The sequence below is a fragment of the Ctenopharyngodon idella genome, chromosome 19, assembly GCF_019924925.1.
Source record: "Ctenopharyngodon idella isolate HZGC_01 chromosome 19, HZGC01, whole genome shotgun sequence".
Classification (NCBI taxonomy): Eukaryota; Metazoa; Chordata; class Actinopteri; order Cypriniformes; family Xenocyprididae; genus Ctenopharyngodon; species Ctenopharyngodon idella.
The window spans coordinates 4,595,407-4,617,268 of record NC_067238.1 but is presented as its reverse complement, the minus strand read 5'-3'; the positions used below and the strand labels follow the sequence as shown (position 1 = coordinate 4,617,268).

General features: G+C 34.7%; 1 long non-coding RNA gene across 2 annotated transcripts; it reads left to right on the top strand.

Moving 5' to 3' along the window:
* The first annotated feature begins 823 nt into the window (after window positions 1-823).
* LOC127500782 (uncharacterized) lies at window positions 824-21,616 on the top strand. Of its 2 annotated transcripts, XR_007926421.1 has the most exons (5): window positions 824-838; window positions 2,874-3,042; window positions 17,888-18,044; window positions 18,118-18,252; window positions 18,364-21,616. It is a non-coding gene; the product is annotated as an uncharacterized LOC127500782 (long non-coding RNA). The 2 variants fall into 2 exon arrangements; XR_007926420.1 differs by having other exon boundaries at window positions 18,118-21,616.
* Window positions 21,617-21,862: the final 246 nt, after the last annotated feature.

Sequence of the window (21,862 nt, the reverse complement as noted above, 5' to 3'; positions counted from 1 at the left end):
CATAATTTCTATTAGTGCGGTGAGGGATTTTGGACAAAAGACACTGAATTATTTTTATTTTTTATTTTTTATATGGAATACGTAATAACCTCCCTACACCCCCACTCCCCCACGTCTACAGCCCCGCCCCCATGTGTGAAATCCCCGCCCCTCACCATCAGTTCCGCCCCCATTTGACTTGTCTGCCCCACGCATGAAAGCTCACAGACAATAAACTTAGTGCTGATTGCAGAAACATATTTGTTGTCATCACACTTAAAAATATACATTCGGACTCATCCATCATCCCAATAATTCATTGTTTTTTAGTTTATGAGATTCTCAGTCCCAGCAGGTTTTCAATCTATCAAGCACTTCCATTAAATATATTTGATTGCATTTAATATACTGTGACGACATCTAGTGGAGTATATAAACGGCTCTTTGTCAGTGTATACCTAGCGTTCCAGTTCAGCCATTTAGAAGATCCAGCCCGTTTGGCAAAGATGATTTGGTAGATGCAGTGTCTTCAAATTTAGAACGAAAAATGAGATCACAAATATCTATAATCTGGGCAACATTTACTGTGAGAACAGAAAATTAGCCTATAACTATCATTAAAAACACTAGATGGCGCAAAATTCAGTTAATTCTAATGAGCACAGATAAAAAGTGTTTGCTTGAACGTACTGGCACTTCATATTGACATTTTAAGTGAATTTCCAAAATATAGTAATTACAGCAACATCCCTTTCCAGAACAAATCTGTTTGGCAACGTTTGGAACAAAAATGAGTGAACAGTACAGGACTACATCTTGAATTGAATCAGCAAGCTGTCTTTAAATTCTGACTAGACGGGTAAGTTTTTATGCAATATTGTAAAACCTCATAATGCGAGGATTTATAGGCCTAAATATGGCTATTAAACTTGGAGCTCCGAATCAGCATGTTTTAGAAATGTTACTGGATAGTTGTACCTTTTATTTATTTTTTATTAATAAATAAAATTAGTTTGTTTGTTTTGTTTTAACATCGGTAAGTAACAAATTGCTGTTGTTTTGAAATATAAAGCTTATACAAAAACGGTGTAAAAGAACATTCAATACAAATAGTGTTGGTGTTACAAAATACCCTACTACCTGGTGAGCTGTAAAACTTAAAGAAAACATGGACTAAAGTTAAATATGCATGCTTTAATATGCATTTATTTTGTTTGATTGTACATGCATATATTAAAGGCACAATATGTTTTTGGATTAAAATATCCAAAACCACTAGACCAATGTTATAGATATATTTTGATGACTTGTGTACTTACATTAAATGTTTCAAAGAATGTTTAAATCCAGAGAAATAAGCAATTTTAACCAGGACACGGATCGTGTCCGTGCGTGGCCTACCAATGACATCATACCCGCGTTACCCTCGATTTGGTTGTATTTTGTAGAAACCATGGAAACACCAAAAAGGCTTTAACATATTATGTGTTTTATTAGACAGGTGAGCAACTGTTTGGATATATTCATCAACAGGAAACTAGTCATTGTTATATAGCTCAGCACAGTAAGTCTTATTGGTTAAATCTCATTTTCTTGATTTACCGCGAGTACTATGTTTTACCATGATATCAATGTAGCTTATAGTCTCTAGTCTCATAGTAGCCGCAGAGCGAACGCTAGCATTATAACAACTTTCAACACACAAATGTATCTCATATGATAAAACAGCGCTGCGTTACCCCACATACACATGACCGGAAGAAGCGGAAGCGGTCGTCTAATGTTAATAAATCTTTACATTAGCTCATCCATGAATATGATTTCTGCCAGAGTCTCGTCGGATTCTTTTCCAGACGTGAAGACAACACCTCCCATGATTCCGCGAAATCAAGGTGTCATTAAGCTACACCTTTGTTTTGAATAAGCGACCTCTAACGGTGAAAAATTACATTTTGTGCCTTTAAATAATTTTTAACAATTGTTTTTTTTGCTACCCTTAGGAACAGCTTCCCCCAGATAAACCCAATTTCCAAACATCTCGTGGTCATTCCTGAATAATAACAACGTATATAGAACTGGATTTATATAATAACAAACAGTATGAAATATCCCATAGCCATTACAAACAATCTGTGTTTAAAAAAAAAAAAAAAAAAAAGGTTACATTTAAACTTCTAAACATTAAAATAAATTTTTTGGGATACATTAAAATACATTTTTTGGGATACATTTATCTTTCACACTGTGAAATTAATGAAATATTCCTCATAAACTGATTAAAAACAAGAACAAGATCTGAATAACTATTGGTACCTACCAAGACAAATACATTTGAGTAGACTCAACAAAATAAAGTAAGCTAACTGAAAAGGTTGAGTAAGCCAATTTAAAAAACAAATATTTATAAGTAATGTGAACTTATTTGAATCCACTAAATATAGCTAACTGGCAATAGCTAGCATACACTTGCTAACATAACTAGCGAAGAGTTAGAATTTGTTAGTCAGTCAAATACTAATTTCTTTTTATGAAACAAACAAACAAACAAACAAACAAAACGTAATCAGCTGTGAATGTTAGACAAAATTAGCTGTTGGATTTTTAGTAATTTATTTTGGTATGTCCAACTCAATCACTTCATTTATATTCAGAGCTTTTATTAAGGTAGTATAGTTATTTATTATTGTCATATTTACAAAACCACTGAATTTTTAGAGTGTAATATTAAGTGTGGAATTCTTGTTGAGACAATAAACTCAAAATATAGCACATTTTGATTTGTACTCAGATTGGAAGCCATTTTCATTTTACTTACGGAGGTGTAACACTGAGCAAACAATAAAACAAACAAACAAAAAAAAAACAATCTGATTTGATTCTGTCCTCCCCCTCAGTGTGGTGAAGATGGTACAGTCTGTTTCCAAACGCTCTGTGAACTGTTCAAGAGGCTGAATGCCACACACACACTGTCTGAAGATGCCCTGATACACACCTGTTCTGTCCAAGAGAAACATGATAAACGCAGAAATGAAAACCATCTTGCTGTAGGGCTGCTCATTATTGGTAAGTGAAGCTTTTATCTAAAATATTGAATTGTTAATATTAGATGGTCATTTAACTAATTAGCTTTCTCTTTCTTTAAACATTAGATTAAATATATATATTTGTTTGGTTGGTTTAAACATGAACAATCATCAGGGTTAAGATGTTGAATATTACAGCAGTTTTAAATCCAGTTAACATTTGCTTATTAGTACAGTTACGAAACATCGATACTTTCACATGTTGCTGTTTTTTGAGAGTAAATGACTGTAATATTCATCTTAAAAAATGATAATTCTTTTTTTTTTCTTGAATGTTGTACAATAATACTGCAGAGGCCATTTAAGCTTAATATAGCCTAATATGTAAATCTATACTTTAGTGTTTTGCCTAAAGGTTAGCCTTCAATCAGAATCTGTAACATTATATATTAAAAAATTAATTGTCTTGAAACTGATATATCAATTCAGAACTCTAACAAGTAGCAATAAAAGTGTGTATTTGGCCTAAAGTGGCATTAGCTTCTTTCCCCTATGTGTTCATCTATGATCCATGTGTTTTGTTTGACCATGCTCTGTGTTGTTTGGCTTGGCTGCATTATTGAAATATCATTACCCAAATGGCAGGTTGTTTAAAAATGTATAGCCTATCTTTCAAACTGATATAAATTTAAAAAAGAGTCAGGTAGATTTTAACTGAGATGGAATAATAGCGTAATGATAATAAGTAAGCTTAATATTAAGTATAAATTGTAACATAAAAAAAAAGTGCTGATAACAATATAAAACTATAAAAACTCTAACACTGTAAAGTGCCCCAAATAATAATAATTTAAGATACGCTGTTATTTTTTTGCATGTCTATTGCAAACATTGATAAAGTATTCCCATATTTATCTGCTTCTAATTGAAGTCATTGAAATATATGCTTATTCCATAACTGTGTTAATTAGTGTTTAAAGGGTTAGTTTACCCAAAAAATGAAAATTCTGTCATTAATTATGTCGTTCCACACCCATAAGACCTTGGTTCATCTTCAGAACACAAATTAAGATATTTTTGATAAAATCCGATGGCTCAGTGAGGCCTCCATTGCCAGCAAGACAGTTAACACTTTCAGATTCCCAGAAAGCTACTAAAGACATATTTAAAACAGTTCATGTGACTACAGTGGTTCAATCTTAATGTTATGAAGCGACGAGAATACTTTTTGTGCACCCAAAAAAAGAAAAAAGAAAAAAAGACTTTATTCAACAATATCTAGTGATGGGCGAATTCAAAACACTGCTTCATGAAGCTTCGAAGCTTTACGAATCTTTTGTTTCTAATCAGTGGTTCGGAGCATGTATTAAACTGCCAAAGTCACGTGAACCATTGATATTTCGAAACACTTACGACGTAATGAAGCCTCGTTTACTGAAATCATGTGACTTTGGCAGTTTGATACACACTCTGAACCACTGATTCGAAACAAAAGATTCGCAGCTTCATGAAGCAGTGTTTTGAAATCACCCATCACTAGATATTGTTGAATAAAGTCATTATTTTGTTTTTTTTTTGGCACACAAAAAGTATTCTCGTTGCTTCATAACATTAAGGTTGAACCCCTGTAGTCACATGAACTGTTTTAAATGTCTTTAGTACCTTTCTGGCCATTTGAAAGTGTAAATTAACTTGCTGTTAATGGAGGCCTCACTGAGCCATCAGATTTTATCAAAAATATCTTAATTTGTGTTCTGAAGATGAAAGATCTTTATGGGTGTGAAACGACATGAGGGTGAGTAATTAACCACCAAGAGTGCTGATGTTACAACCTACCTCACAACTTCAACAACCAAGAGGTTGTTGGACACATATAGTGATTTTACCCCTGTAGCTCAGTTCTAATTGGGAAAGTGATGGTGTTGTAACACTCCCTGGAATCTCATACTCAATGTGAGTTGTACTCTAGAATGTAAAAAACAATTTAACAGCAGTACAGCCATTTAGAAATATCTCTCCCAGTGTCCAGCAGATTCCAAGAACCACTCAGATAAGCCTTCTCCGAGCTGCTGTATTCCCTAGGAGAGATCTCATTCTGGAATGATCTCTTTAACCAAATGAGTCACTGTAGAGCAGAATATATTTCCTCATATGCATGTGTTCGGTCTTGTCTCTTTACCCCCCGCCTTGTGTTCTAGGACATGCTGCTATTATGTTGTGCAGTGGAGAAAAGCAAGGGATGCATAAATGTGCTCTTCGTACTTTTGATTCCCAGCAACATGTGGTTGTTGTGTAAGATGTCTCAGTGTGGTATTCTGGGTAATTCAGCACAGTCAGCCCACGCTTTTCCTTGCTTTTTAAGATGCTGAGAGTCGCTCCGTGTTTACTGCCTCTTTGTGTTCACCTTGACAAGACATTTAACCATCTTTCAGCCCTTCAGCCTTGCTTCAGTTTGAAAACAATCACTTTATTAGAGAGGACAGCTGGTTGTATATGTTTGTTTTTATTGGCTTTTTGTTGACAGTGTGCAACAAACATATTAACATATTAGCTAGATTTTAATATTGTCTGAAGAAATTGTGAGTAGTGTTTGCCTGTGAAAAAGTTGCTGCCACAGTGGTTATACGGGTTAGGTGTTTTGAGTGGTTTCTAGGAGGTTATTTACTGGCCCAAGTCAAAAGAGGCGCTATGATATTCTGTTATCTAGATTTGACCTAAGTCCCTTTGTCAGTGTAAGTCTATTTTTTCCACACTTTTTATAATCAGCCAGAAAAAAAAGAAAAAAAATCACCCAATAGCTTAGAAACGTATAGAGCCCCATATGGATGGATGTGTGTGGGGGGGGATTTGTTCCCGTGACTTATTAATTCATTCTTCCATTAGGCTATAAGTAATTTGTGGCCACTTTTTGATTAAATTAAAACAAGGGAACAAATTAGTAAAACATGGCCACAATTTAACTAAAATGAGGAAATTAATTAATGAAACATGGCCACAAATTCATAAATTGTGGGAATTAATTCTTAATTCATGGCTGCGATATCACACAGTTTGTATGATTCATGTGTGCGGGCCTGAGTAATACAATAGTAGCCTAATAATAAACACCACTAATAATAAATGTTTTTTTGTTGTTTTGCCTGATGTTCAATCATGAGTCTTCTAGCATTTCTTAATCATGATGAAGTAAATTTGAGCACAATTACTGCACGCACACATACACAGTATACTTGCACATTTGCACACATTTATAATTGAACACAAACATTACACGCAAACTGTTTTGGGATTTAATGTTTCTCAGCGGCTCACAGGAAGAAACATCTCTCTCTTTCCTTTAATTACACTGTCAAGATAGAAGGATGTTTCTAGAGAGAGAACGAGCTTTTTTTTAATCCACTAAATCACCATCCAGAGATCAATGGGTCCCTTTTAGCATATTACACAAGATTAGATTTACTGAGTTACAGACAGAATTAATGATAGTGGTGGTCCACTTTTTTTCTTTTTCTCCTTCATGGCTAAAGCTGATACTGATATATAGAGAACATGCTGGCCAATAATCAATATAATGCAGATGATATAATAGAATAACACATGAAATGTAAAATAAATAAATAAATATAACAAAAAAAAAAAAAAATACTGAATTTAAATAAACACTTATTTGACATAATATTTACACAAAAATTATTAAAAATCAATAGTTCTTTTTAACTTTGGAACACATGATGGAATGTTCACTTTTGTTAATTGGCCCATTGGACAAAATTATCAGCCAATAGCAATATTCTCAGAATGACTGATTAATCAGCCTGGTCGATGTATTACCCGAACTGAAGAAGTACTAGAAAAGAAGTACATTTTAGCATACTTGTGAAAAGAATACCTATTATCGAAATAATACCGTTTAAATAATATACTTGGGTGCAAACTGAATGCAATGTTTTCAGAAACTTAATTGCATGATAAATAAATGAGAAAATGTAATTTAAATTTATATTAAATGCAATTGAACTTTAGAGTGCTTTTTAGTGCACATAAGTAGGACTTCTTTATATGTAATTTCATAATTCTGTTGTCTATGAAATATGGTTGAAGTGTACAGCAGCCGAATGTATTGACATTGACAAGCATTTGTGTTAAACTAATATACTTTAATGCCATTTCTATTAAAACCCGTATGTCATGTGTTTAAATATATTTGTAATTACACATTTGTAGTGATGAAGTTGCAATTTACATTTAAAGTAAATTAACTTTAAATAAAATACTGAATAACAGACTACAGTTAAAATTAAAGTATTTTTTAACATGTGCTTTAGTATGTTAGTCAGCACATCAAAATAAGTGTACTTCTTTAAAGGTAGAAGTACACTGGTTGAAATTCTCCTCACACCCTCATAGCAGTCAATAATAGAAATGGTCTAAATATTAAAAATGTACATATATCGTCTGTGGAAGTCTCAGGACCAAAAAAGTTTGTCTAGACATCACGTCATCAGTTAACAGTTCCTCCTGAACCAAAACTTATGCTGCGATCACTCCATGTTGTAACCATAATTTAGAGATGTTAAAGCATGACGTTCTAACCAGAGCTGTTCACATCCTTAGATTTATGCGTTTCTGTGTCAACACTATCAACGCCAAAATAAATCTGCAGCAGTCAGCTCTGTACGTTTTTTACTTCAATTATTATTGTAATGTTATGTGCTTTGAGACATCAGGTAATTTAATGCAGTATCTTATGACGTTTTGTAGTATTCTGCTCTGGCTGTGCGGGACCTGCGCACGTGTTTTGAATGAGCCGTGGCTTTGGAGAGCGCTCTGAAGGGAGAGTAGAATCTAATGCTTTCAAAACTAGCTTTCTATTGCTAGCCGCTCTGAAATTGTATACCCTACCTTTAAAGCATGACAAAAGATTATTAAAACATAATGATTTAAAATATACTTTAAATTGAAATGTTTAATTTGACATTATTATTGTTTTGAAGTGTGTAAAGAAACAGTCATGAAAGTGTACTCTCTGAGATTCACTCAGAGACCGCAGCAGAAATACCAAAGTTGGGTTGCCACCACTAACATGCAGTGCATTTCCTAACGATTTACAGATTGCCCCTGTCATTACTGTATTGCCATATGTGTTTGTTATGTGTGCAGTGCCCATCCATCCATCCATCCATCCATCCATCCAGTCAGTGTATTTTATACTTCTTACTCATTGAAAAAGATGCTCAGAGGCAAACTGATTTATTTCACAGGACAAACACAAGCCTGATAACCCTTGTACATATTTCCGGGGCTATGCCAGAGGCATTGCCAATGCTTTGAGCCAGATGGCATCTCATGGCTGGTGCACATATGCTAAATGACCAGACTATATTTCAAGGTCAGCAACTCTGAAAGACTGCAGTGTGTGTTGCGTTTGGACTGACCATTATAAGACCTTTCTGCCGTTTTCAGTATATCTAGAAACCATCATAGAAAGTTGAGGGTGGGCTCTTTTGGCTTGGACCAGTAAGCAACCACCCAGAATGCCATAGCAGCCACCCAGTACATGCACAAGAGATAACTAAAACATTCAGATTTATAGTTATTATGACTGGTGTGGTCCATTGTCTGAGTTTATACTACACAAGTATTATGTGTACCTAATATTGGGCTTATCAAGAATTACCGGAAATAAATTCTTGAACGCTTGGATGAAAGGCTTCATTTACTCAGAGATAACAACATGCAAGTTGACAAAATAAAAGATTGTTGTAGGGACAAAAGTGTGACTATTTGATGTGAATATCTTTTCTTGTGCCTCACCAAGAAATACATTTTCTGTGTATATCCAGACTGTAGGATTCGTGATGATTGTGTTAACGTGTGTGTGAGTGTGTATAATTCAGATACGTTTTAGCCAGGGGCATTAGGCAGTTTCACACTAATCTGCTGGAAATCCAACAGACAAAGTGCGAAAAACAGACTCTGATCCTTCAGAAGGCTTAGAGAGAGAAACAGAGAGAATGTGAGAAGGTGAGATGAAAAAAGAGAGTTAAATAGACAGAGACATCTAATCCATCCCAGAGGATCTATTTAATAGCCTCTTCATTTCTCTCTGTATCTTTCCCTCTCCCTTGCTTCCACATTACCTGTATTTTTTAAACATTTTCATTCACCTTTTTTAATTGTAAAACAAACAACAATTCAGTGTGCAAATATTAAAATATGCAAATAATATGCAAATATTCATGGTATCATCACTCTGTATGAGAGACTTTCAAACTGTAAACTTTTAAATATAAAGTTTATAAATTAAATTCAGTTTGTATGTTAAATGGTTTGAGCTAAATTACCACAGTAATTAATTTGGAATAAAAAAAAATGGTAACACTTCAGTATAGGGAACACGTATAAACTATTAACTACGACTTTTCCCTCAATAAACTCCTAATTTACTGCTTATTAATAGTTAGTAAGGTAGTTGTTAAGTTTAGGTATTGGGTAGGATTAAGAATGTAGAATAAGGTCATGCAGAATATGGCATTAATATGTGCTTAATAAGTACTGATAAATAGCCAATATTCTACTAATATGCATGCTAATAAGCAACTAGTTAAAAGACCCTAAAAAAAAGTGTTACCAAAAAAATTGATACTGTATGACAGGGCTCGTCAACTGGTGGCCCACAGGCCAAATCCGGCCCGCCAATCATCTTCATCTGGGGCACCCCAACCTCCCTCTTCCTCTTTGCCTGGTGTTGTGGCTAAATTTGGTTAGATACATGGCCACAGTGGTGCCTGCAGCTGTACAGCTATATACACACTGTTCGTACCATACACGCTCATCCGACTGACCTGAGAAACGTTTTCCGTGCGAGTATTTCAGCAGTTATCATGTGTGTCCCGTATTTCTGTCGACTGAACCAGCGATACCAATAATTCGTGAATTAATCATTCTTTTAGCTCGATTCTTTCTTTTCCGTGAATTGGCCAAACGCGCTTGCATAACGATCTGAAATGATTTGGATTCGTTCGGACCGCTCTGTCACTGAATCATCTGAAGTGGTTTCTCAGTCAGTAACAACAAATACAGAACAAATAGTGCTGTTTTCAGGTGTTTCACTAGTTTACTTTGAACTACGCAGCACGCCCATAAAGGAACAAAAGCTTAAAGGGGCTGCATTTATTCCCGGTCACCATTATTAAACAGCGTTACGACACCCAGTGAGAAGCGTTTCAATTCGACACACACCTCTCGGTTACAAACCACAAATCACTTAATGATTAAACTAGTCTTAAATTGGATGAAACAGCCTCAACATTCCAAGCAAGACTGATGAGGAAAACAGGAGAAACATTGTGCCATTAATGAAAATAGAAGACTTTTAAATCCCAAAATCACCACCCTTACAAACATTTACCATGAATGAACTGTAGTAATTTACCATGGTTTGTGGAAATGTGGAATATTTATATTGAAAACTATGTTATAGCCATTTATATCGATATATATTTATTAGGTGGGTAGGGGAATATATAATTCATGTCTGTGAAGGTGTAGTTTTTACCTGTGTTTAGGCTTCTTTTATAGGCCTATATAACATATCATAATCTAATATCATTTGACAGTGGTAGTGAGTAGCCATGTATGGTTTTACTTGTGGTTAATAAATAATAAAAATAATATATAATAAAATAATTCTTACCAATAAACCAATAAAAAGTGTAATTATACATTTAAGTGCATTTAATTCAATTCAATTCACATTTATTTGTATAGCGTTTTCACAATACATATCGTTTCAAAGCAGCTTTACAGAAAATGCATGTTTCTAAATAACAGTTTAGAGATGGGCACTCCGAGGTAGAAACAGAAAAGCAAATAAAAAATAATTTGCGAAGCTACTGTTCATAACATTTCAAGCAAAAGATAATGTGCATTTCATCTGATATAACTGGAGTACAATGTTATGAGATGTAGTATGTGAATTCTTGGCTAAAGAGATGTGTCTTTACACTAGATTTAAACTGGAAGAGTATATCTGAGCCCCAAGCATTATCAGGAAGGCTATTCAAGGGTTAGGTTTAGGGATAGTTGCATGTAATTATGTGTAGTTTACTGTTAATAGTTGTGCATGTAACGTGTAACAAAGACACTTTTTTTCGTGACAGGAAGTTTTTGTGTAAATGGACGATTAAGTCGGTGCTTTACATTTCCCCATCCGTGGATGATAATGAGGCGGTTGCCATGGAAGCACAACAAGAGGACGAGACACATGCACATGCTGTAACATTCTATAAATAGAGGGACAGTAATTAAAAACCTTTAAACGGACCTGTTTAACATTATGGGATTGTGGGGGCATTAATAATTCACACTGCATGCAGCCTGTGAATGTGCAATAGGACTTGTTTGATTTTTTATTAGTTTTATGTGTTTATTGTGGATGGATGTAAGAGTTTAATCACATTTCACCTTTATTTATATAGATATAGATGTATATGCTTTATACAATACAGATTGTTTCAAAACAACTTTACAGTAATAAACAGGAAAATAACCAAATCAATGATGCTGTAATGTGTAGTCAAAACAAAATAGTTTTGTTTTCACTGTGTTCTGTTCCTGTTTTGACTGCCTTCATTTTCTAGTTAGTTTCCTTGGTTGTTAATCAGTTCCCACACGTTTATCTTTGATTACACTGACTACTCCCCATATTTAAGCCCTGTGTTTTGTTCAGTTCTCTGCCCGGTATAATCTTTGTTCTACGTGGTTGTTTTTATATTATCTCCTGTGTTTTCCGGTATCTTGAAAAAAGTTATTACTAATGACTGTTGTTAGATTATCTCCTTCATCATGTGCATGACTACAGCCACAGTTTGTGACAGATGCAAACTACATCAAATATTACAAATTCCAATTCTGCTGTAAAACAGCTCTAAAAAGACAATAGTGTCATTATTCAGCTCAAGTCAGTTCAGTGTTGATAAGTTCAATAACAGTGTTGATGTTGCAAATTTCATAGATTATAAAATGAAGTTGATTCAGCTATAAACAGATCTACAGAAGACAGTAGTGCCATTATTCAGCCAGGTTGAGTTCAAGTTTTGTTCTCATCCAACACTGTCAGTGCAGTCAAATCAATAATATTACTGAATATTAAGTGTCTTATAAACCCCATTTAAAGCAAACCAATGCAAGAGGAACGCAAACTCTATCAGGTGACATAAATGGGGAAAAAAAATAAAACCTTGGGAGAAACCAAGCTCTGTAACTTGGTGGCTGTGTAGGAACTCACATGACGAAGAAGATAACTATCAATAAATCTGTCCTAGATAATCCAATAGGCAAACACAGATGAAGGCAGGAACAGAACACAACACAACACTTGTAACATACAAGACCCCACACCGAACTGAGGAAAGACAGGAATTTATATACGATTAACTCAAATGACAGACAGCTGTGATGATTAGTGGAGTGTCCATGGTGACTGATTGTGGCAGGAAAAACAGAACAAAGGAGCACATGTGACTAATGAAAACAAACAAACTGAAAGTCCATGTGGTGAGGGTGTGACAAGCTCAGTCAGGGGGGCCAGTTCTTCTCTGGCCAAACGAATGAACATGGTGTGATTTATATTTCCAGTTTGCATCACAAGTCAAATTTGTGGATTGATATTATTTAAATTTTCCATTCAGTTCCTTCTCATTTAATCTGTCTAAATATTCTTGTCTCATCACTAATGACCTGACTTTCTTTCTGAAACACAAACCCAAGCATACACTGGCACACTGACCTGGATTACCAGTAGATAGACTGGTTCACTTCTGTTCCCTGCTTGTTCCGTTTTACTGTTTATGTACCTGTTAATTATTTAGTTTCTAAAATTAGCCACCGATTATAAACAATCTGGTTGTTATCTTCTGCTACTCTGAAATTAGATCCAAGTCTAAATCAAAACATACCAAATGTCGGAGGCATAGCCTCGTGGGTGGCGCTCAGACACATTAGTGTTACGGGTGATACGAGTTTGATTCCTTGCTCGACATCCTTTCCTGATATTGTTCCATACTCTCATCCCTAGTTATTTCCTGTCTCTCCTTCATTGTTCTGTCCCATAAAATGCCTCTCAAAATATCTTAAAACAAAAAGGTTTCATTGTCATGATCAAAGGACAGAGATCAGGAAAAAAAGAAAGAATTATTATTATTTTTTTTTTTTTAACCATTTTAAAGCACAAGTATACTTGGAATTGAGAGGATGGAGTATCATTGTTCCATTGTAACAACTTACCAATGACAAAATGCAATAGATAGATAGATAGAGAAACCGGTTTTTGTTTTGGTAGAGGATTTTGTTTTGGTAGAGGATTAATTGGGATAGCATAATTTTCCATTCATCCTTAGGTCTTTTCTATCTGTGTTTTGGTCTTTGTGAGAATCCGCACACACAACGACTGCCCCATTAGTGAAGAGAGGCCGTGCTCTTGACTCAAGAGCCCTTTTGTTTGACTATCAACCTCCACAGTCTAAACGTTTTGCATTTACATTTATGCATTTAGCAGATGCTTTTATCCAAAAGAGACTTAAAAAAAATAAGCGGAACATAAAAAAAGCAACAATACAAAGCTACAGTAGAAATGTACAAGCGAGTATAGAGATGTACAGAAGTGAATGAACAATGAAAGAGTTTTAGAACACTATATCAGAAAAGTTAAGTTTTAGGTTTTGGCAAGAAGACCATTCCCACAGAAGTGAGAGGGGGAGATTATGCCCTCCAGACCTACCATAAACTAGATGAACTCCCTTGGTGCAAAGCCAGAGTGGTAACAGATGGCTTGCTATCATTGTGTGTGTGTGTACATTTCTGTGGGTGAATCTTACAGACATGACCTGTCATCTGTCTTACCTCAAAAGGAAAGAAATAAGAAATTATATCTAGCATAAAATCACGTACATTCAGTCAAGTGTCAACTATTTAACAGTTTAGGGCAGGTATTCACATTTTCAATCGGGCAAGTTTTGTTACAATTTACTTATCTTCACACTGTTCCATGCCTTTTTTTTTGCGTTCATATGTGGGAAAACAAAATGAGATATTTTGAAGACTATGCTGGTCACTATTGTGTATGTATTACATAAACATATTACATCATTAATCTATATATGGTTTATACAATTAAGATTACATCAATATTTATTTATTTATTTATTTGTTACATTGTGACTTTTCCCCAAATCTCATTACCATGAAGCAATAAATAAATAAATAAATAAATAAAAAACAAAAAGCTGTGAAAACCTATAAGCCTTAATTTATAGAGTGCATTAGGTGTTACAGTGAACAGCAGTGGGCAGAGGGTTCACAAAGAGCCACTAAACAGGAAGAGAAGAAAAGAACGATTACATGTTGTGTAGCAGAGGTTATTCTTTATCCATTACCATAGAAACAGCAGTGCTGTGATTGTTTCTGCATTTATCGAAGTGTACTACATAGCATATGACACAATGTGCAAGAACATACAAAAAATTAAATATTACATAATGGATAAGCAAGCATATTTATAACAGTAGAATTAGCATGTAAATTATGTGCTTTCTTCGAATTCACCTACACATGAGTATTGTTAAAATTCAGAATGTGTGGTTGCATAAAAGCTTTGGGTTACACTTTATTTTAAGGTGTCCTTGTCACTGTGTAATTATACAAGTACTGAGTAATATTAATTAACAACATGTATAGGGTTAGAGTTAGGAATAGGGTTTGGTTTAGGGTTAGGAACTCATCTAGCCTTCATCACAAGCACTATATAGAGCACACTCACACTCGTCTGACCACGTCTGATGCTACAGACTACTTACCTGCTTTGTGTTCCTGACTACCTTGTTAGCTACTGCTGTTACCTCATCCGATCTCCAGTCTTCCCTCGTCTCAACGATGTTCCCTTGTGTGTGTGTGTGTGTGTGTGTGTGTGCTCCAATGATTCTGTAAGACAAAGACTCAAAGTTTGCAATATAAGTCTCATCTTCTAACAATCTCAAGTGTCATCTATTACCTGTTTATGCATTGTGTTCATATTTGCAAATAAACCTACACTGTAAAATGTTTATTGTCAAATTAACAGTAACTTACTGGCAACATTTATCCAGTAGTTGCCGTGTTTCATACCACAGTAAAATTACCGTAAAAATTACTACAGTAGTTTTAATCATACTGTAAAATAAAGTACAGCCTTAAGTATAATGTTGTACTTTATTTTACAGTATGCTTAAAACTACTGTAGTTATTTTTACAGTTAATTTTTATTATTATTTATTTATTTTAATTTTACTGTTATATATTCAATAACACAAGTTATTGCTTCACATCAACTTTATTTACATCTTTTACATTTCATAGCTGAACTTCAATACAGATTTATATTACCAGCATATTAATTTCATCAATTAACAAAATACAATTAAAGTCACACCACTAAAATCACATTAACACATTGTGCCAGTGGAAAATAAATGTTGGAAATATAAAAATAAAAGTTTGAAGAATTAAAGTACTTAATTAGTAGCAGTATACAACAATAACCAGCGAATACATATCATCTTAAATCTTAAAACCGCATGCTATAAAGAAAAGGGTCTTCTTTATTGCGACGACTCTTCCTGCCTGTCTCACGATGGTTCAGCCCGTCTGCCAGAGCCGCTGCAGGAAGAAAATGCTGTCAGCACGGTTTAACTGGGAAATGAGCGCCAGCTATATCTTGAAGTTGCAAACAACATTGGTACAAAACAAAAAAGACGATTACAGGTGTTTTAAAGTTGACCTACCAATTTCACGTATGCTTTTCATCTTCACAACTACACTTCCCGCCTGTCTCACGTTGGTTCAGCCGGTCTCTGCCAGCGCCGGCGCCGCTGCGGGGGGAAAGAGCTACTTAGTGCAGATTAACAGGGAAATGAGCACCCGCTTCGATGTTCTTACGGACATTTATAAACTTAAACATATTTATACCTTGCAAACAATATTGGTACAAAACAAAAAAAAGGCGATTACATGCGTTTTAAAGCTGACCTACCAATTTCACGTAGTAGGCTTTTTGTCTTCACAACGACTCTTCCCGCCTGTCTCGCGATGGTCCAGCCGGTCTGCCAGTGCCGCTGCGGGAGGAAAATTCTAGTTAGTGCGGCTTAAATGGGAAATGCTCACCCACTCCGATGTTCATACATATATTTATTAACTCAAACGTATTTATACTTTGCAAATAACATTTGTATAAAACAAATAAGGCAATTACATGTGTTTTAAAGTATACCCACCCACCAATTTCACGTAGGCCTACTCCGTCCTAAGACTTTCATCTTCACCATGCTGCAGGAGGAAAAGGCCAGAAAATGTACACTTGCTCACGTACTTTTATGGAAACGTATTAACTAAAACGTAGCTTTATATCTTGCAAATAACATCAGAATAAAACATATAAAGTGAAAAAAAAAAATGAAAAGTTAACCTATCATACTCGTGGTCTTTCATCTTCATGATGAGTCTGATCATGCTTGAGTAGGTGTGTGGTTGTTTTTCGCGGTCATTTAGTACTGTATTTAGATATACAGTACAGGCATTTTTTTTTCCAGAATGCATTGACAATCTACAGTAACATACTGTACACAGCTTATACAGTTGGAAACTGTTAAGAATACAGTAACAAGCTGTGAAAACGACAGAATCTACAGTAATATAATGTACTCAGATTATACAATTGGCGAACTGTTGAGAACACAGTATAATACTGTGAAAACAATAGAAATTGTTTACAGTGTACCTGTTTGAGTTTAACAGCTTCAAATGTTACCAAGTTTTTTTTTTTTTGTTGTGGTTCTTGTTTTGTTTTGCTTAATTTTGCTTAGTTTTTGTTTTTAGTTCTTCATGTTTTTATTTTCTTTGGTTTCACTCATTTTGTTTTGCAAACACAAGTTGGCTCCGAAGCGAAAGACAGAGTGCGACTGTATTCGCTTCCATATTTATACCCGCCTTGCGGGGGTGGTGCGCGTTATGCAAATATCGCACACCAATTCCATTGTCTCTTTTAGTTACACTCGAAGGTGATAGGGCTCTCTAGCGATATCCCAATTCGTCGGTTCACTTCTGACGTACGTCGAACGTGACCGACTGAAATGGAACTGATACTTTAACATGGTGTAAATAGAATCTATCGCTATTTTCACTTAGGCTAGTGTAAATAGCATCTACAGCTATTTGCACTTAGCGTAAACAGCATCTATCGCTAAGAAAATGTGCTATTTTTACTTAGTGTAAATAGCATCTAATTGTTATTTACACTTAGTGTAAATAGCATCTGCAAAGTGCAAAGAGCCACTGCCTATTATTAATTTGACTGCATTGTAGTCTAAACACTCATGTGGTAGAATGTATTCGAACAGACACTAAAGACCGCCTACTCTCCATCTACTGACCTAATGTGTAAACATTATGGAAAGCGTGCTAGCCAGATGGGTTTTAAACTTTGTCGGCTGAAGACACAAGTTTGGATTGAAGACAAAAAATGTATCAAGCACAGTGTTCTCTCACCATTTCTGATTTCTAACACACACTCACCGCGTTCGGCTTGTCTTGCGGCTGTCAGAGCAGAACCGAAAGCTGATGCTCTCCGTATGTTTTCCGTATAGTGTCATTGTTATATCCTCTACAGCCAAAATGAACTCTTGTTTGCATCACTGAATCATTTTCCTGTTATCACTGTAAAGCTGCTTTGAAACTGTATTGTATAAAGTGCTATATAAATAAAAGTGACTTGACTTGACTTTCCTCTACTTTTTGAAAACCAACTTTTATCATTTTTGCTAAAATTGCCTATTTTTTCATAATTTTGATTCTAGAATGGCAGTGGTGAGATGACGGAGGTGGAGCCGGCGTTGGATTTTGCATCGTCGGGTCGGTCAGGTCGTCGAAATGCTCTGCCTGACATCCTGGGCTCTCCTGCCGGTGTCAGCCCCTCTGACCTGCCTCTCAAACTAGCTGAACTCTCCCTCACAGGTCAGTCAAATTACGCATACACACAAATGTGGTGTTCTTTTCATTAACCTGTCTCTTTGCTCTCTTTTTGCAGATGGTCCCGGAGGAGCTCAGTCTCCAACATCACAGGAAGCTCCACTCCCTCCAGAAAGCTCGGAGGAGAAACAGGGATCCTGAACACACCTGTCCAACGTCACTGATGGAGAAATAAAGAAAAGGAAATATAAAGGTGAAAATACCTCAGTGACAGCATATCTGTGCAGACTGCACACACTATAGCCACTTCCTGGTGGACTTGCAGACTCATGACTGTGTGTCTCCTATTTCCTTGAAACCATAGGATGGATGTCTCAGATTACCTCTAGTCATTGGTCAAGTGATGTTCTCCATCTGTGGCCAGTCAAACTATTCTACCTGCAGATTTGGCGGGTAGCAGGAACATTAAGAGACCAGAAACATCAGGATGTGGCTTTAAAACCACCAGTGTTCTTGTTTTTAACTAAAACTATTGAAAAAAATTTAAAGTTAAAAAACCTTTCAAATGAAAATTAGAAATCTTGCCTTGCAACTAAATTAAATAAAAGTACTAAAATTACTAAAACTAAAATAAAAAGAAATTAAAGCTAAATAGAAATATAAAAAACAAAAACCAATAAAAATGACAAAAGCACATAACAACATTACTAAAATATAAAAATTAAACTATTAAATACTATAATAAGATATAAGTAATACTACACATGGAAGCCATGGTCATAAATGACTAAAATACACAGAAATCACTTCACACATATTTCAAATAGACAGGCAAACAAAAGTGGTTGGAGTAGCTGCAGCATGTCAAAATGGAACATGGGCATCTGTCAACAAAGACATGTCTCTGCAATGTAGACAGCTCTGTTAATTATGATGGAAGTGATCTAGTTGTGCGGTGTAGATACAGTAATCAAATTTTATTGATGGATATGAACAGGCAGGCTCCTATGTTTATCTGTGCATTTATATTACTGTTTTGGCATTTTAATAAGCCATGTGGAAAACACACATACACAAACACACAAAGTGACATTCATGAAGGCCAGAGATGTAGTTTTCAACTCAGAACATTCCTTATAAAGTTGAACTCTGTGTAGGAGAGATCTGGGGCCATTGTGATTGTCATTGCCATGATGTCTTTTGGTATAAGAGACAAATATATGTTCCAACAGTTATAGTGCTATTAAAAATATTTACATATCAGATGATAATATTGCTGTGTCAATATATCAAGAGGTCAGTTAAAAATAAATTATATTAACACACTGTATATTAAATAAGTGAACACATCAATCAAAGTAGTAATATTATGCTTTAATATTTAATAATATTACCAAACTGTTCTTCGCCTTATTCTTTTAACTGTCACTTTAATGTAAGTCTAAGTGTACATTTTTAAAATCCTATTTACTGAAATGTATTGAACAGTTGACAACATGTAAACAATCATTAATGAAATAATGTACTTTAAATATTTTTAATTCAATCCATATTTTCAAGAAATTCAGTCATACATGTTTTAATTCATAACTATTTATTGCCCGTAAGCCCTATAGCCATAATGAAATTTTGGTTACACTTTACAATAAAGCTTTATTTGTTAACATTAGTTAACCATATTAGTTGGATACTAAATTACTAACAATGAACAATACTTCTACAACATTTATTAGTAATAACAATCAATGGTAATTTCAACATTTACTAATACATTTTTAAAGTCCAAAGTTGTATTTGTTAACATTTGTTAATGCACTGTGAACTAGCATGAACAAACAATGAACTTTGATTTTTACTAACATTAACATTAACTATTTCACCTTCTTACAAGTAAAATAATCACAGTTCTTTCAGGCAGAGATAGAACTGCCTCTCTAACTCTATCTGTCATCACACAGATTTGTAATTAAAGAAATTTTGTGTTATCATTGCTCCTGGTATCTCCTACTGCATTAAATATCAGAGCACCTGGGTACTATAAAAGTTTTCATGTTAAATATTGCAGTTATTGTGTAATAATCAGAGTGGCATTTTAGATATGTGAAAGAGGCAGGTTACCTCTAACATATAATATGAAAGTCTTTGAAAGATTATAGAATATGGATTTATTCAAAGGAAACAGTGATAGTTTGTGATCAGCATATGTTGTGGGAGCTGGCACTGTCATTAGTGTTGCCAACACAGTATGCATCATGTCTGAAAACACAGCTTTCAATGTCACCTTCTGCCAGTCAGCAGCTTGAGACAAGACGTCTGTTCACAGCTATTAGCACATTAAAAGACGTGCCAATACAGAGACAACAGCATCAAAGACCAGACATGACCTCAGCCGACTGTCTTTAGAAATGAGACTGTGTGCTCGCTGGGACGAGCCCTGATTGATATAAAAAATCTTTGAGAACAATGAGTTTTTGTAAATAGTGTAATATTGGGTTATGATGAGGGGTATTTGCATTTATTTTTTACATTTGGGAGATTAAATGTCCTACATGTTTATATTCAATATTTTACACACGCAAAGTATATCAGGTCCTCTGTTTTGACTCTTTATAGTGATTTCTCAAAAATCAGAATTGAGTTCTTCTAAATAGGCTACTGTAGTATTGAAAGTGCCGAAATTGTTTTGATATGTTTATTGCTCTGTCTGATTCTGCCTATTTACACATTCTTGTAAGTGGAGTAGGCTGAAACCATAATTAACTCTTTCTTTCTGATATTTTCAGGTAATCTGCTCTTTTCTAGTCAATCTTTTATTGAAACTATTTCAAAGGAATGTACAGAAACACTAATAAGTATTTGGACACTTAAGTCACACTTAAAAATGTCTAAATATCATTGAATTAGGATAAAAAAAAAAATATCATAGCAAGTGTCATCTAATCAAACAAATGCTGAACAAAACTTTTAATCAACTGATGTTTTGGTGATTTTTAAAGGGTTAGTTCACCAAAAATGAAAATTCTGTCATGAATTACTCACCCTCATGTCGTTCCACACCTGTAAGACCTTCGTTCATCTTCGGAACACAAATTAAGATATTTTGAACTGTTTTAAATATGTCTTTAGTAGTTGCTGGCAATGGAGGCCTCACTGAGCCATCGGATTTTGTCAAAAATATCTTAATTTGTGTTCCGAAGATGAACAAAGGTCTTACGGGTATGGAACGACATGAGGATGAGTAATTAATGACAGAATTTTCATTTTTGGGTGAACTAACCCTTTAATGGATGTATGAAGTTCCCACAGGTGTTACCAGAGTTACCACAGATTTTGACAACAAAATACTTTTACCTTTTGTTATATTGTTGCAATATCAGTACATCTATTGCTTTATCATTTCAAAAGCTGAATTTTTGCTGGAAAATGTACTTGTTTTCTTTAAAATAACACTTGCTTTGATATTTTGTATGTAATGCGATAACTGAGATATATTTTTAAGTGTGGTGTAAATGTCTAAATAATTTTTAAAGCCATTGTATGTGGCTCTTGTCTGTGAGTTCGACCTTTCAAATGAATTCCTATGTCACAAAATAAATCACAGAGAAAGATGGGATGAATCACTGACTCGTAATTATTTGTAATCTGTTGTGACTTGTCTGGACTTATGCAAACTTGAAGAAAAAATGTTATCAAGTAGGTTAAGCACTGAACTAGAAAAAAAAAAAAAAAAAAAAAAAACATGGAGTAATCTAACAAATCGCAGTTATTTGTCAACTTTGATATATTTGAGCCAAACTACAGCTGCATCAGTCACAAAATACACATATTCATTCATATTCATTATGTAAATGTCTCAAAATAAT